Source organism: Perca flavescens, chromosome 7 (assembly GCF_004354835.1).
Source record: "Perca flavescens isolate YP-PL-M2 chromosome 7, PFLA_1.0, whole genome shotgun sequence".
Lineage (NCBI taxonomy): Eukaryota > Metazoa > Chordata > Actinopteri > Perciformes > Percidae > Perca > Perca flavescens.
The window spans coordinates 33,148,014-33,163,386 of NC_041337.1; the positions used below are offsets into that span (position 1 = coordinate 33,148,014).

General features: G+C 37.1%; 1 protein-coding gene and 1 long non-coding RNA gene across 2 annotated transcripts in view; one reads left to right on the forward strand and one right to left on the reverse strand.

Annotated features, from left to right (window-relative positions):
- LOC114559304 (tumor necrosis factor receptor superfamily member 14-like) overlaps positions 1-15,373 on the forward strand; it is a 29,078-nt gene that overhangs the window by 3,738 nt on the left and 9,967 nt on the right. The gene's annotated exons all lie outside the window — the stretch shown is intronic.
- Positions 3,511-4,818, reverse strand: LOC114559319 (uncharacterized). The gene is made up of 3 exons (XR_003693071.1): positions 4,807-4,818; positions 3,660-3,735; positions 3,511-3,556 (listed from the first exon to the last, which is right to left on the reverse strand). It is a non-coding gene; the product is annotated as an uncharacterized LOC114559319 (long non-coding RNA).

A 15,373-nucleotide genomic window follows, 5' to 3' on the forward strand; every position in this document is an offset into this window, starting at 1 on the left:
TATTTGCGGTAACTCACTGGCAACGTGTTGCCAGTGAGTTACTGTAACTAACCCATTACAGTACCATAACTGTACATGTTATTTACAGTATGATGCCCTTACCGCAGTTCCATTGTACAGTATAATACCCTTACTGTAACTTAGTTTTACAGTATAATACCCTTACTGTAACTTAGTTTTACAGTATAATACCCTTACTGTAACTTGGTTTTACAGTATAATAACCTTACAGTAATTGTACTGTAATTACAATTTCCTAAATTATACTGTAACTGTCATGATATATTATAGTTTTACTGCAATTGTGGTTCACAGTATATTACACAATTTGGCATTGGTAGTACAAACTATTGATTATTTTACATAAATGCTATTGAATTTAATAAATTCCAAATAATTGACTTTAGTCCATGTACAAAAAGTAATACATTTTTTTTTTGTATTAAAACAGGTACAAATACCAAGACCAAGATAATAAAAAAAAAAAAACAGACACAATTTACACACAAGCAATACTACAACCATGTTTAAGTATGCGCCAAACAATGGGCAGCCTTGATGTCTGAGCAATGCAGTTACCATTTGATTTGACTCAAAGAAAACACATGCACATTTTTTTTAATTAATAACCTAGCCATCAGTTCATCCTTTATCTCGGCAGTTGTTTTTTCTTTGAAATCCTGAGTATGTTTGAAAAATGTGGTATGGTTGTTTACCACAGAGGTGAAGTTGTTGGGCATTTGGTTGGGGAGGGGAAGGAGAAGCAGTCTGTTGAGAAGCATTTGTTAAGGACGATGAAGGGGCCGGACCCATGATACTCATGCTTGCTGATCCACATCTGCTGGGGTGGTCCGTCCTGGACTGTATGGGAAGCAGAGAAAGGTCATGAGTTTATCTCATCTAAACTGTTAACAGACTTACAATTTCTGCAAAAACATAGAATATGACAGTATAAAAATAACACATCAGTGATCAGTAGTAGTAGTTTACAGGGTTTTTCCTCCCAGATAATTCAAAGGTCTTTCTACTTTCTTTTTGCTGTCTGTCGGTCCCAGCACAGTTAAAAAAATGTTTTGATTAATTTTCTAATTTCAGAATTCATACACATTTTTAATATATTTTCATGACTTTTCCATGTCTTTAAGGCATATCTTTATGACCAATCCTCTCAAACATCTGTATAAACATGAAAAGTAGAAATAAAATAAATTACAAAATTTACCACAGTATACAGTATATCCTAAAGTTTACCTTTTTTTCAACCTGGACCCTATTTTCCTATGTTCTTGTGTCTAAGTGACAACAATCTTTGACAATCTCTGACAACATTATGGAAAGGATTCCTATCGAGGTCAACAGTTCTTCTGTTAAAGAGTAAGATCCTTTTTCTAAATCATAAAAACATCCCCAAAATTGCTATTGCTAAACCCACCAGACTCGGTGTAAATAAACAGTAACTTTTGATCGTATGGTGGGTTTGGTGATGGTGATTTCAGGGCTGTTTCTTGTTTAAACAAAAAGGATCTTCCGCTTTAACTAAAATGTCTATCTCTGTAGGGATCCTTTCCATAATGTTGTCAGACACTTAGAATAATAATCGAAGACGGTCAGTGGCAAAAACAGAACTTTTAGTGGGCCTAAATTGACGACGACACATTTGCCCTATATGATTACATTGGAGCCCGGTTCGAAGCTGCAGGTCAGTGTTCTTGCTCAATACTGGACCAATTTCAAAGATTGTTGTTCTTATCAGTCACTTACACAAAAAAACAAAAAAAAACTTTAACTAGAAATTAAAACAACACTTTGTAACTTTTGCTGAGTAACTGTGACCGAGTAACTGTGCATTTAGTTCTGTCAATGTTGGAGCAGGCAGGGTACGTAGCCGCACTGTGTAATCATTTTTCTGATGTTAACTATATTACATCACACAATAAAATGCTTACGTAGTTTGATGTCTTCCACTCAAACTCGGTGAGCCGTTGGAGGAAGGTGGTGACTTGGGAGCTGATGCTTGTCACCTTTCTTTGGACAACTCCCGTATTGCGGCTTGTACCCACTTCGGCCATGCACTTGCTTCCCTCATCTGGGTTGATCCTTAAGATATATAAGATATATCATAATAATCATCAGCAGTCATATTTAAATATACAGTATATATGGAAGTAAACCTGCCAGCGAGCACATTCGGTTCAGAAAGTCACAACGAAAACACACCGGGCACGTACGCGTAAGCCATCCTTCTTCTCTCGGCCCTCTCTCTCTCCGATAGAAAGAGACAGGATTTGTGGGGAAAAGTGTGGTAATTGTAGGTTATATACAGTATATGTGTCCGTGTCACTCTCTCTGTCCGTCCATCGGTCTCTCCCTCCTTGCGCCTAATCATGTGTCTCGCTGTGAGAAGTCAAGACAGCCCAAATCCCCATGAACCTACTGTGGTCTTCCTGTATGTGATTAATCAAGGGGGTAAGCTTCGCTTCAGAACTCGAACCTCCTATGGCGCCATTTTGATGCTACAAAGCGATCACCTCCTGTTAGCATTCCACTGATTTGTCATTGTTTGACATTGTTTATTTCTAAAGAAACACGACAATGTATAAAAGGCTCCATTATTTTGTACCTCACGTTACGGCTTGTAACGTTTGTAAAAATAGGCTAACGATTGTGTCATAACCAAGTGACTTACTGTCACATAGTAGAGGAATTACCGTATAGTAGAGGAGTAGCTCACAGGCAGTTTCGACTTACATTAGCTGTTTAAGTTTAATTACTAATGTTAACTAGCATGTTAGTGATCAATATATAACCTGTTCTTATGTTATCTCCTTACATACACCTACACTCTCCATCTCTGTAAGATTTGGAATGATTGAGATTTCTCTCGGCACAGCTACCAGAAGACTTCACACTTTCAGACATGTTGCTCACGTCACATCTACGTTGTCTCTGTCAGTTGGAGGCTGCGCAGTAAAGCTGGCCATCACTGGAAAAGTGCTTCTAATAGCCTTCACTGGTCTCCGTCCAGAGACACGGGATCTGGTGGCCCATTCTTATATACTGTCTATGTGAGTAACTGCCTTGCTTGACACATTCTCCGAATGACACGAAATTATTGCTGCAGCTCGCGGGCCGAAGTGGCCGCTCCGTGACTAGTATGAACGGATCGATTGGATGACATAGGCGCTGAAATAAAAATAGCTGCGCTACGCAGGTATGCGCACCGCTTACATGCCCGTGTGTTTTCACTGTAAGTTACCACAGTAATAGGGCTCTATATACCCAAGTCTTTTTCTCAGTTGTTTTCTCTTTGTCAGTAAGTGTATAGAGTGCTCATATAGTCCAAATATGTACCATTACCTTTTAAATGCTTTATGCAGATAATTACTTACCTTGTACCAACTCCAGTGTAGTAGATGCTGACTCTTGATATTCAAGATTGAACGCATAAAAGGAGCCAAAGAAGACGACAAAAGCACTGGCGTTAAGTTGGTTAGCTTCAAAGAGGACCTTCCCTCAATGCTGACCATCCAATGGGTGGAAGACGTCAAACTTCTTCCTAAAAACAAACAAACATCTTATCTCATCTACAGTGTGTCACAGAATACCAAACATACATGGCTAATAAAACATCCTCCTCTTCTTCAAACTATTTCTCGTACCTAGCATGATCCGCCTTGGTGTGGTGGGCAATGTGACCTCCTGCTCAATTGAAATCTCGGTCGAGGTTGGCTGCAACTAAAAAAAAGAAAAGCATCTCACATATTGGAAGTAATTGGTTGTTGTTCTACATATGAAATTATGAAAATTAATATTTTTAAGTGCATGCATGGTGTTATAAAACACAATTACAACAAGATAAAAAAAAATGCATGCCATGCATTAGTATGCAAGGAACCAGTATAATTTAGGTAACACAGAATGTTATGTGATGCATTAAAAGGTTAATCACGTAATAGATAGCTAGATAGCTAACAACAACACTATTTTGTGAAGAAAAACTTAAAGCATAAACCATGGTAGCTAATACGCTCAACTCCTAACATCATATTCTTTGAGTTAAACAATATTTGGCTTAGGTCTCATAAACTAAAAAGGATGAATTCAATGATATCACATTACAGAATGCAACAATACTACTGTAACGTTGGGCACTTTTTTTGCTGGACATCTTGATGGTTTTAAGTGGCCAAACTCTGAAGCCAAGGGGAAAAAAATGCTATCCACAAATGCTTCACATTAACATTACTTAAAGACGTCTTCCCTGTCACCCGACATAACTTTTAGAGTGGGTGTTTTTTAAAAAGATGTAATGTTAACATTAGGTGCTATTAAAACTAGATGGGCAACTATAGAGGTAACGATTTAATGTTAACTTTACCTCCACTAATGTTAGGTTAATAATGCGGTACATTTTGCTTAATCATGCTAAAACACTGACAAACCAACCCACAGACTCAACATAAGCATAGGTAATGTTAGCCAAAATGCGGCAACAGCAAGCTAAAAAGCTAGCAGTTACTGACCTTAAACTTCTAGGGTTACATTTTAATTCCGACAAAGATAATGGTGGTCTGACAAGTGAAAAAGATGTCCCTAACAGCGCGTAAAACAAGTTGTGTTAGCTTTTAGGCTACCGAACGTCGTCATTATAGCTAATGCTCACCATGGGGAAAATGAACTATAGTTAACAGTTTGCTCTTGCCTAGCTAGCTATGACAAAGGTCGGTAAACTAAACCTACGTCTCTGCTTGGGAAGGCTTGTGAGCAGAAATTTTAATGTCACAGAATTAGCAAAATTGGTCTTACCTTAACGCTGCTCCAGCTCTCTTCGAGGAGTGTGTGTGACCGGGACTCTGGTGCGTATACGCACAGACCAAACCGGGCGGTAGTCCTTTGAGGTTACTCCTTTCAACGCCTTTCAAGTAACTACGCTACTCTTCTGAAGTTGTCAGAGTCTGAGGTCAGAGGTCAGAGTTCAAATCTGGCGGTCAAGCATTTATATCCGTAATGGCTTTCTTGTTTCTCTCAATAAATGATTGACACTGCTGAAAAAAATGTCTAAATTTTTAATTACCTTCACTGCTAAAAGCAAAACAAATTAAGTGTATTTCATTTTATAGTGATATTTTATTTTTCCATTTCATTGCTATGCTTCTATAACATTAGCTAACAATTTTATTTAAAATTCAGTTAGTCTTATTCAACTACAGTAGCACTACTGCTGTTGTTACAGCAGACTACCGCAAATTCAAAATATACAGTAAATCACTGTAAACTAAATGTTATTACCCATAATGCAATGCATATTACAGTAATGAACCGGAAAAGAAAATGATGGTATTTTACTGGGCATTTTGTGGTAAGTAACTGTAGAAATTACAGCTAAGTCTAACAGTGTACCAAAAGTTAAAGTGAAAGTAGAAGTCCTTTAGGAGCGGCTCTAGTCTCTTTATATTAAATGTAAAAGATACACCTGGAACTAAAACCAACAGAATGAATCCGCTTCAACTGCAGAAATCTTGAATTAATAAATATTACGTCGAAATGTAGTCCGTATGGTAGGCCTAGGTTCGATAAAAATAAGGGTGGTGACATCCTCATGCGTGAGCGCGCACATCTAAAGCAAAACCCGCCTTAATGTAATGAAGGAAAAGTATTGTTTAATATAAATCTATATGGCTGGATCCTAGGTCAGTGGGATTAATTGTTGTCAAATAGTTACAGGAATAGTCAGTGTCAGGGGAGGGAATACATTTGAAATAGCCGGAGGGGGGGACCACGTGCCAGATAACTACATTAATTAAGGGGTTCCAGAGACATGGCAACCCCAGAATAAATTAGTTATTTTAATAGAAATATTAAGCCTTTTGGAGCGTTTTGAGATCAGAATCCAATGAGAAAAAATGTTGTTTTGATAACCATTGTAGCTGTGCTTTAGCCCACAGGGCAAACTGTGACACAAGTATAGATTCTGTAGATGGATTTTATGAATCATAAATTAGGAAATGACTCTGTTACAAGCAGCGAGGTACAAGGACATACACACATACTCACTCACACACATACAGAAACAACAAGAACTATACTATAAATAATAAATCAGATAAAATAAAATAAGATAGCAAAGATAAAAAATGCCAGAACTGAAAAGAAATACTTAAGATTAATGAAAGGAATGTACATGTATATACAAGTATATATACGAAAATAAAATATGTATAATATTAAATATTAAATAACCAGTGTGTAAGTACCACTGCTGGTCAAGCGCTCCCCCTAGTGTTACATCGGGGCAATCTCCTATATAGCCTATTTAAAAAATAAAAACTTAAAACATATTACAGAAATAATATGTGGTGGAAGTTTTCCTTGAAGCAGCAGCGTTAGTGATATTCATGATAAAATCAAAACGAATAACGACCGTTTGAGAATTAAACCAAAGTTTGGTCTTTGAGTATTTATTTACATTTGCAAATGGAGAAAACCGTTTCAAAGGTACACGCAGCACAACTGAAAATGTCTTTTCCAACCTAAAATCTAAACATCCAAACATCATATAGTGAAGACCTCTGTTAAGCCACCCCTCTACATGTATCTTTTAGCATGGCCATGATTAAAGAGAGGACATCATTAACAGTCACACCATTGTCTCACCTTCCCCTCTGTTCTCTGTTCTTAACATTAGCCTAAACAAGACTTTTATCTCAGGAGACAGAAACCTACGTAGTTCTCACTGTTGTAAACAGTCTTTCTCCACTTCTATCTAAGCAAAAAGTCAACAAAGTGAGGAGCTTCAAGCTAGTAAAACTAAATAACTCTCTAGGCTATAGTTCACGGTTGCCAACTATTTCACTTGGAGTCTTTTGAATCTACACATGAAGAAGCTAAATCTTGTGGCGTTATAAAACAATCTTTAAACAAATGGTTAATATCATTAAACAAATGGTTAAAATAAAATTTGCCACCACAGTTCACCCTTTTGATTACAAAATAATCACAAAAATAAATTTTACTTTTAAAGATTCAACCCTATGGATATTCATGTCTATTTCTTACCTGTTAAATGGAAAGGTACCAAAAAAAACTCTTTTAAATAGTAGCAAGCATCCACGTCAAAGAATAAAACAAAATGAATCAATCTCCCACAGTATCAGAGACGGTGTCCAAACATTATTATCATATTCAGAAAGACGGAATACGTCAGAAGGCTCAATCATATTTACCATAAGAATGAAGAACTCTTTTTCTTGATTAGGGTAACGACATAGCAAACAAAACAAATCTGAAGACCAAACATAATCTGCTAATAACCCTGGACATTAATGTCACTGGTTAATGTCACATCAGACTACTGCCTTATAATTTGTGTAAAGAATGTGTTATGTATTTAAACATTAAAATAACCTGGTGTGAAGTGTGAACATTTACTAATTTCATATCTACCCATACGGCAAAGTCAAATTTTCCATAAAGCTAATAATTAAATTATGCAATGCCATCAAATGCTTCCCCCCTTTGGTTATTTTAATATAAACCAATTGAAACACGCTCAGTGCAATTATCAAAGCTCTCACAGAGTGAAAGTTGAGAAGAATCAGAATAAGACTGACCCCTCCTTGTCTCTAACATCATTAAGTGCTGTCAGAGCACAAATAAAATTCAGTTATTCTATGTGTGTGGTTTCACTGGAAATAGCTTATTTCTGTGAGCGAAGAAATACTGAACAAACATAACAAAAATCATTATAACCTACATCACGCATACATTTCTTAACTAAACCCAAGTCATACTTTAGTAGAAAATGCATCTATTAGATAATCTTTCAAAAGTCCTAGTCCAATGTGGTGTTTATATGTGTCGTCAATGTGGAAAGTGAAATTACTTCAATGTAATAAAAGATCCACAAGGAACTTTTCCTAAGTTCTAAAGCACACAACAAAATGGCCTAGATCTGTGTACTTAACTTTGTTCAATATTAACAATATTGCTGTTAAGGAATAATTTACTTTCTTTATCAATAATCTATCAGTTAGATTTGTGTGGTCATGAGGAACCACATAAGGTACAAAACCCCAATTAGCCCCAATTTAGTAGCATTCGTATACCAACCATCCTAATGCCTGTTATTGGAACATAAGAGTGGACGTGAGTTAATCATTACAGTAATATTATCACCACGGAATCCCCAGGCTTGACACCTGGATTCTCATGGCCAAAAGAGCAGAAGAAAATTCTCATGCAATAACCTAACCTATCCTATCATTTCCCTTATACTGCCGTGAAAGAAATGGGTGTTTTTTATTATGGGCCTCTCCCTACCTATGTCTAAATAAAGAAAAAAAAAATCTTTAGAGCAAAATTCTTTGGAGCAAATCGGAACCAATAAAACAAAAACAATTACTATTGCATCCCCTTACACTACTGTGTCAATCAGGGGGTAGATGATCCTTTTGTTTACAGTTGAACTATCAATTTTGTCAATTTTGTTCTCAGCTAAGCAGATTTTTTCTTTAAATGTACAGTTGTTAACTATTCTAGCACTTTGGTTATTCAAGGTCTTTTAAACTGGAGGTACAGTGATGTCACAACAAGTGTTTCAAACGTCTTTAGAAAAATCAACCTAATTTTTTTTTTATTTAACACTTTTTATTTCCCTTGCTACTTTTCCCTTATTCTTTATTAAACCCCTTATTTATCATTGCTATACTATATCCCTCCTATTTGAGTCATGACAAAGCTCATGACTCAAAAGCAATATAAATAATCTGTTTAATATTCTAATCCTTAACATTGTTCTAGGTTTTACAGCAAATCCTGTTTATCAGTAACCAAAGTTCAATGAATAATTTTTTCGGGGAATTTTCACCTCAGTAAAGTTTTCAACTAATGTAGTTAAAACAATTTGTGATATAGCAACTCAAAAACTCATTAGAGTACGACATGAAACGTACTGCTTTTAGGATTAAATCTCATTTAAACCTGCATTTATTCAATATCACCATTAAACTAAGACGAATTACCCAAAATACATTGTTTATGTCATTTTTTATCTCCAGTTTACAAACCAAAGTAACACTAATTACTATCTGCTAGTTCCAAGAATCATTACAAATTAAAGTTTTTAGCCTTCTATTTATCCAAATCGTTACCTGTTATGGGAAGCATCATATCATATAACATTCAACAAAAATGTATATCAAAATCATTTATTTAAACCAAAATTTCACTTGTACTACTGTACTACTCATGTTTGGTTTTAGCTTGTCCCTTATCTCTGTGTGTGTGTGTGTGTGTGTGTGTGTGTGTGTGTGTGTGTGTGTGTGTGTGTGTGTGTGTGTGTGTGTGTCTCCTCCTCTGGTTGTCCTCTCTCAAAGAAAGAAGGATCTCTCCAGGGTACATATAAACACACTGTTATTCTTTCTGTAATTTATGGCATCATTAATTAACAACTCAATGTATTCCTGAAAGGTGTGTCAAGGTGTACAGCTTACCATCACCCAGAACTATAAAACGATATTTACTGTCTTTTCTACTGGAACTCTGAGGAAAGAAAAATGTTATACGAAACAACAGAGAATCAAAACCTTTAACATTCCCTGTAGAATGTTATGTTTATGCATAGACCCACTGCATTTACTGCTTGAAGGTCCTGAATGAAACAAATCTTTAACATTTGTAATAAAAATGATTCTTCTTATTTATGTTACTTGAGAGAATAAGTGTACGTGTTGGAGAGTCTAAACACGGAACTATAAACCCCATCCGTCAATAAAGAGTTAAAAACACGGTCGGATTTCTGTCGATTACTTCCTGTTTTAGCGTGTACTGATGTTTCTGGGGCCTGTAGTCCGAACGCAGCTTGATGACTACAGGTTGACAATTTGTCTATCAATCCACATCACATTTGTGTGTTTTGCCCAGAGATAACGCTGTACCTGAGACAAAAGATGGTGAAACATCAGTAGATAAAATGTCGTTTTTACCGTGTGAATATGCATCTATTGTAGTCACAGGTTCACTGAATATGTAAAACACTGTGAATACAAGGCCTACGCTGTCGTATAGGTTTTCTATAGTCCCCTGTCGATGGAGACAAATAAAAACATTATCAGTAATGTCAGTCCAGTCAGTCAATTTTACAAATAGTCACAAGGTGTCCTATGTCTGTCTCCTCTTCTGTTGGAGACAAAGAAACATGAATGTGAGCTTTTGAGTTAGAATTTCTGAAAAACTTCTGTAGTTTATCAGTCAAGGTGACAGCCACTGGACATGTGTATATGGCCATGGACAAAAGAAAACTCATGCTCGTCCTTTTGATTTGTTAAAAAAACTTTTCAGGGTCAAAAGGTGACAAAAGGAATGCATGTAATATTTGTGATTCCTTAAACTTAACTACAGGTGTCCCAATTTGTTACCGTAATCGGAAGATTAACAGACTGACATGGTACGTGTTACGTTAAAATTTGTAAACAAATACGTACTTTTAGGCTGCAACAAAAATATGTCAGCCAAAGAGTGATTTTTTTCAAACCGCACAACTTTAAAGTCAGTGGGCAAAAGAATAAACATTCCTAAGACCCGTGGGTGAAAGAATGTCTTCAATTTCAAATGCAATCTGCATAACAAATTTACAGGACACTCAGATGGAAGGGAGAAAGAAACAATGAACATTTTCCTTTCTTATCTAGTTCAGGATCCTAAGGATCTGAATATACTCAAATCATAAGAATGGTGAACTACTCTGAGATAACCATTCTTCTAACCATTTCTCTAAGGGAAAAAAAACCCTAGTTTACCAGAGAGCTTCTGGTTTGAAGAACAAAACTTCACTAAACCCAAATTGTTGCTCCCGAATCAACTAAAAATCCAATTTTCTTCCCTTGTATAATTAACACCATGGTAGGCAATTTGTATACACACCAGACAAACACATTGAATACTTGGACATATTTTCCAAAAGTTATTTCTGTTTGTCGTGCTGTTTTTGCGTCTAATTTGATCTGTCTATCGTGTGGGGAGTGTTTGTAGCGTGCAAAAAGCCTGTCTTCATTGCAAGCATGTGTATGTACGTGTATGTCTGTATGAACTGTTTTTAGGGATCTGGCAGTCCCAGCATCGGGGGAGACTGCAGAGACAGTTTCATATTCACGAACGCTTCAATAACTTTGGCAGCAAAAGTCTTACAGTGACATCAGGAACGTGTACAGACATTCTAGGTGACCGGCTCAAGTAAAAATCTAATTGTTAACACTAAACTGAACAAGCTGCTATTCTGTTCATTTTACATGAAAACAGCACTGCACCAAAAAACTTTTCATGAGGGATAAAAAGCAGATGCAGCCTTGAGTGATGTATTGGTTGTCAGGTTTCATGCAGTCAGAGGCAGGGCTGATTACAGACGCCGCCTCAATGAGCTCATTTTAGCCACACTGTAATTAACGTGGTTACGTCAGTTGAACATTAGGAGAAATTCTCAATCCGTCAGGTGTTGAGGTTAAACCAATGTTAAAAGTGCACCTTAAATCACTACCTAAACCAAATAAGTGGAACCTTTATACACCAAGAATTGTTTTTTTTTCCCCATGTACAGGAGAGAGGAACAGAGAATTGTTCTCTCACTGTTTGACCTGCAACTCCAATTGACCAAATAGAATGACCAAATAATCTTCAGTGTCAAATCTTTAGCTCTGATAATCAAGTTATGTGAGTGGAACCCTTTTAACTTTACCCTCAGTAGTAGGCATTTTCTTCTAGGTTTCAGAAGATAACATACTATAATGGTTTAACTGAATAGATTATTTTTCAGAACTTTCTAACCTATCAATTGTCCCTAATAGCAAAAACAAAAACAGTGTATCAGTGCAAAGCATTTCTTCATTGCATGAAGCGAGTGTGTGTGTGTCAGCACTACCTTCTTCATCAGCTGTTGGACTCAGTCAAACAGAGGGACAAGTGTTGTTCTTTGTCTGAGGTGTTCTTTGCTTTTTCTTCGGGCATTTACATACCCAATGTCCAAAGTCCTTGCAGTACAAACACTGGTCTCGGTTGTAGGGCTCACCATTTTGCCCACGGTACCCGCCTCTGCCTCTCTCTGGCTCGACCAAGTCCTTTGTGGGAGCAGCCTTTTTTTTTTTTCCTTCGGGTCCGCGCTCCATATGTTGCCCACCAGCCTGTTGTAACATGCAGACAAACGCTTCAAACATGGTTTTCTCACGTACTCGTTGGTCTTTCCACCCGATGCAGGTGTGACTGATGCTGTTGGTCCTGTCCGATTGTTGAGTCCGTGTCCTCTTCGTCCCTCCGTTTCTCCAGCTTGTCTTCCTGATTTTTAGAGAAAGCTTCAGAAATAGGCTTTGGTTAGAACTGATGAGGTTATTGGTGCATGGTGCATGTGTGTTTTTGCAATCTTTCCCTGTCTCACTATTTTATCTATATCTTACAACATTCTTTGTTTTTCCTTTAATCAGTAGCTTTAAATCCTCTGTCTTAATTATTGATTTTCCCATTCATTTTCTTTCTACTTCTTCTAAAATCTTGCTTTAACATTCTCAGTGTCTTTGTACACAAAGATCCGTTTCTCGGAAAGCCAAAGCTTTATGACCAGTTATGACAGACATCGCAAACAATCCGGTCCATATTTATGAGTCATTTCACCCACTATGGGTCCAGTTGTATCACTGGAACGGGAAATTTCATTTCCCATAATTGATTCTTGGACTTTATAGTATACTATGTCTTGGTCGATGTGATCGTCACCACACCGCGAGGTTATTTGTTCGGGAAACTTGCGTGAAAACACGTGTACAGCCCTGCGGACAAAATCAACTTAATAGTCAAATAACTCGACCTATTTAGTATGTTTTGCCTTGTTGCAGTCTGTCTCTAAATAATCAAGAGGCTCTCTTAGAGTATCATTACAACCCAGACCGTCCTGCAGGTTGTCCTTAAAGGGTCCAGAACTCGTTTAGAGTTTAGACTATTTGTTTTTTGTTCGGGAAACTTGTATGAAAAACCCGGTGCGACCCTGCAGTCAAAAATCTCTTTAAATAGTTAACTATTTTTTTGTTTTACTCTGCAGTCCGCCTCTTTAATCAAGAAACGTGCTATCAGTTTCGTAGATTAATTCTTTAGGCCTTGCCTACTGTTCTGCCAGTTCTCTTACTGGTCTTGTCCGTCAATCAATTGTCTTATCACCATATGAGAATTCAATCATAAATATGTCCGACGTTGTCCGTGTCTGCCAAAAGATGTCATTCATAACCTCAGTTATATCTTTGTCCTATCTAATGACCCAAAAAAAATACCCAGTTACTCACTTCCCAAAAGTCAGAATTAGTTTCATTTATTCTCTTTAGTTAAGAGAATGATTTCGCCAATTATTCATTACTTAATTCGTTTAGCAACGGTTGGTTGTTTAGAATGTTTTGAACAAACCTTGAATTCACAATCCAATTGTAATTAATCAATATCTTACCGTGCTGCTTGAAATCTCTTCCTGTTCGTTTTTAACGGAGTGGAAAACAGTCAAGAGAGCTCCGCGGTCCTAACCCTCTTCTCTCTGAAAAACCTTTTTAAGGTTAGAGGTATGAAGCAGGTGATTTTTGATCCCTGGATAGCCAGTCATCAGCGACCCAACGGAGCTCTTTTCTCTGTTAACTCAACCGCCCTGCTAGACAACGCCAAATTGTGATGGAAGTTTTCCTATAAAGCAGCAGCGTTTAGAAATATCAATGATCAAATGAAAATGAATAACGACTGTTTGAGAATTAAACCAAAGTTTGGTCTTTGAGTATTTATTTACATTTGCAAATGGAGAAAACACAGTTTCAAAGGTACACGCAGCACAACTGAAAATGTCTTTCCCAACTAGAAACCTAAAAATCAAAACATCTTATAGTGAAGAAACTCCATTAAGCCACCCCTCTTCAAATATCTTTAGCATGCTGCCACTTTTCTAAAAAATACCATAGACAGTCAGATGATTTTACAAGCTTCCATTCTGCTCCTGTGTCTCCTACATTAGACTAAACACCTGCTTATCTCAGGAGACAGAAAGAGATACGGTTCACACAATGTTATAGCCTTCTTCACTTTATTTGAGAGAAATAAACAAATGAGGAGCTGAAATTTCTTTAGCGAAAATAACTTATGCTATTGCTCACAGTCTACAAGGCCAGCTCTCTCACTGGTGCCTTTAAGTCTACGGGAAGGAACAGGATTATGTGGAGGTTTAAAACAATCTTTAAACAAATGGTCAATATCATTAAACAAATGGTCAAAATAAAATTTGCCACCACAAAACTATTCCTAATGTGTCTAAAAATAGAGATATTATATTTAATAGAGTTGCACATTCTTTTAATATGTTTTTTAAAACTTAGACGCTATTGTTTCTCTATAGAAGATTAACATGATATTTTTACAGAAATATAACTAAGTCTGCGCTGATGAGTTCTGGCAAAGACATTTGTTACATGTGTGCGCCAGCTCAGGTCATTATCAACATAAACTACTAGATATTTAAATGAGGACACCTGCTTGATGTCATAACCATGGATGGCCACAGGAATCTGATCTCCAGCTGATCTGGGGTCTACCAACATTTCTACAGTTTTGCTTGTGTTAATATGAAGTTGGTGTGAATCACACCAGTTGACAAACTTGTCCACAGCAACTTGGTGGACGCTTATATTGCTTTCTTTAGTTAGCAAACTGAGAAGGACAGTGTCATCTGAAAATGTTACTATATGTTGGTTTGGCTCAGAGCTGATGCAGTCATTGGTGTACAATATAAACAAAAGAGGTGAACTGACACATCCTTGTGGGGCGCCAGTGCTGGATAAGACAGGACGGTGTTAAAGGTTCTTATATAATAGACGCAGCCCAGCTGGCACGTGGAAATGTGACGTCATGGGATCTCCGTGACTATTTATACCTGCGCTGGTGCTCGCAACACTAGTTGCAGTCTTCTCCTGAACAGAGGTGGTGCTAATGAGGAAAGGCTACCGACGCTGCTCTTTCTACGGACTAGAAGAAGAAGAAAAAGGTAAACAACGGCAGAACTGGCAGCAAAATTACGAATCCCACTATGGCCACGCCAAGACCTGCCCTACGAAGCAGCTTGATTGGTTGGGGTTAGGCATTTCAGGTAATAGACACCGGCCGATAATCATTGTTCTCCTGGGGACATGCCTTTTTGGGTACTGGAATAATAATTGATTTTTTTCAGAGTATTGGTACTGTGTATGTGTCTATGGAGAGTTGGAATAGTTTATTCTTCTGCAAAAGTTTTTAAAAGAAAAGCAGACAGGTTATCAGGGCCTGTTACTTTGTTTATTTGTATGTTTTTAAAGGGGTGATAGAATGCAAAACC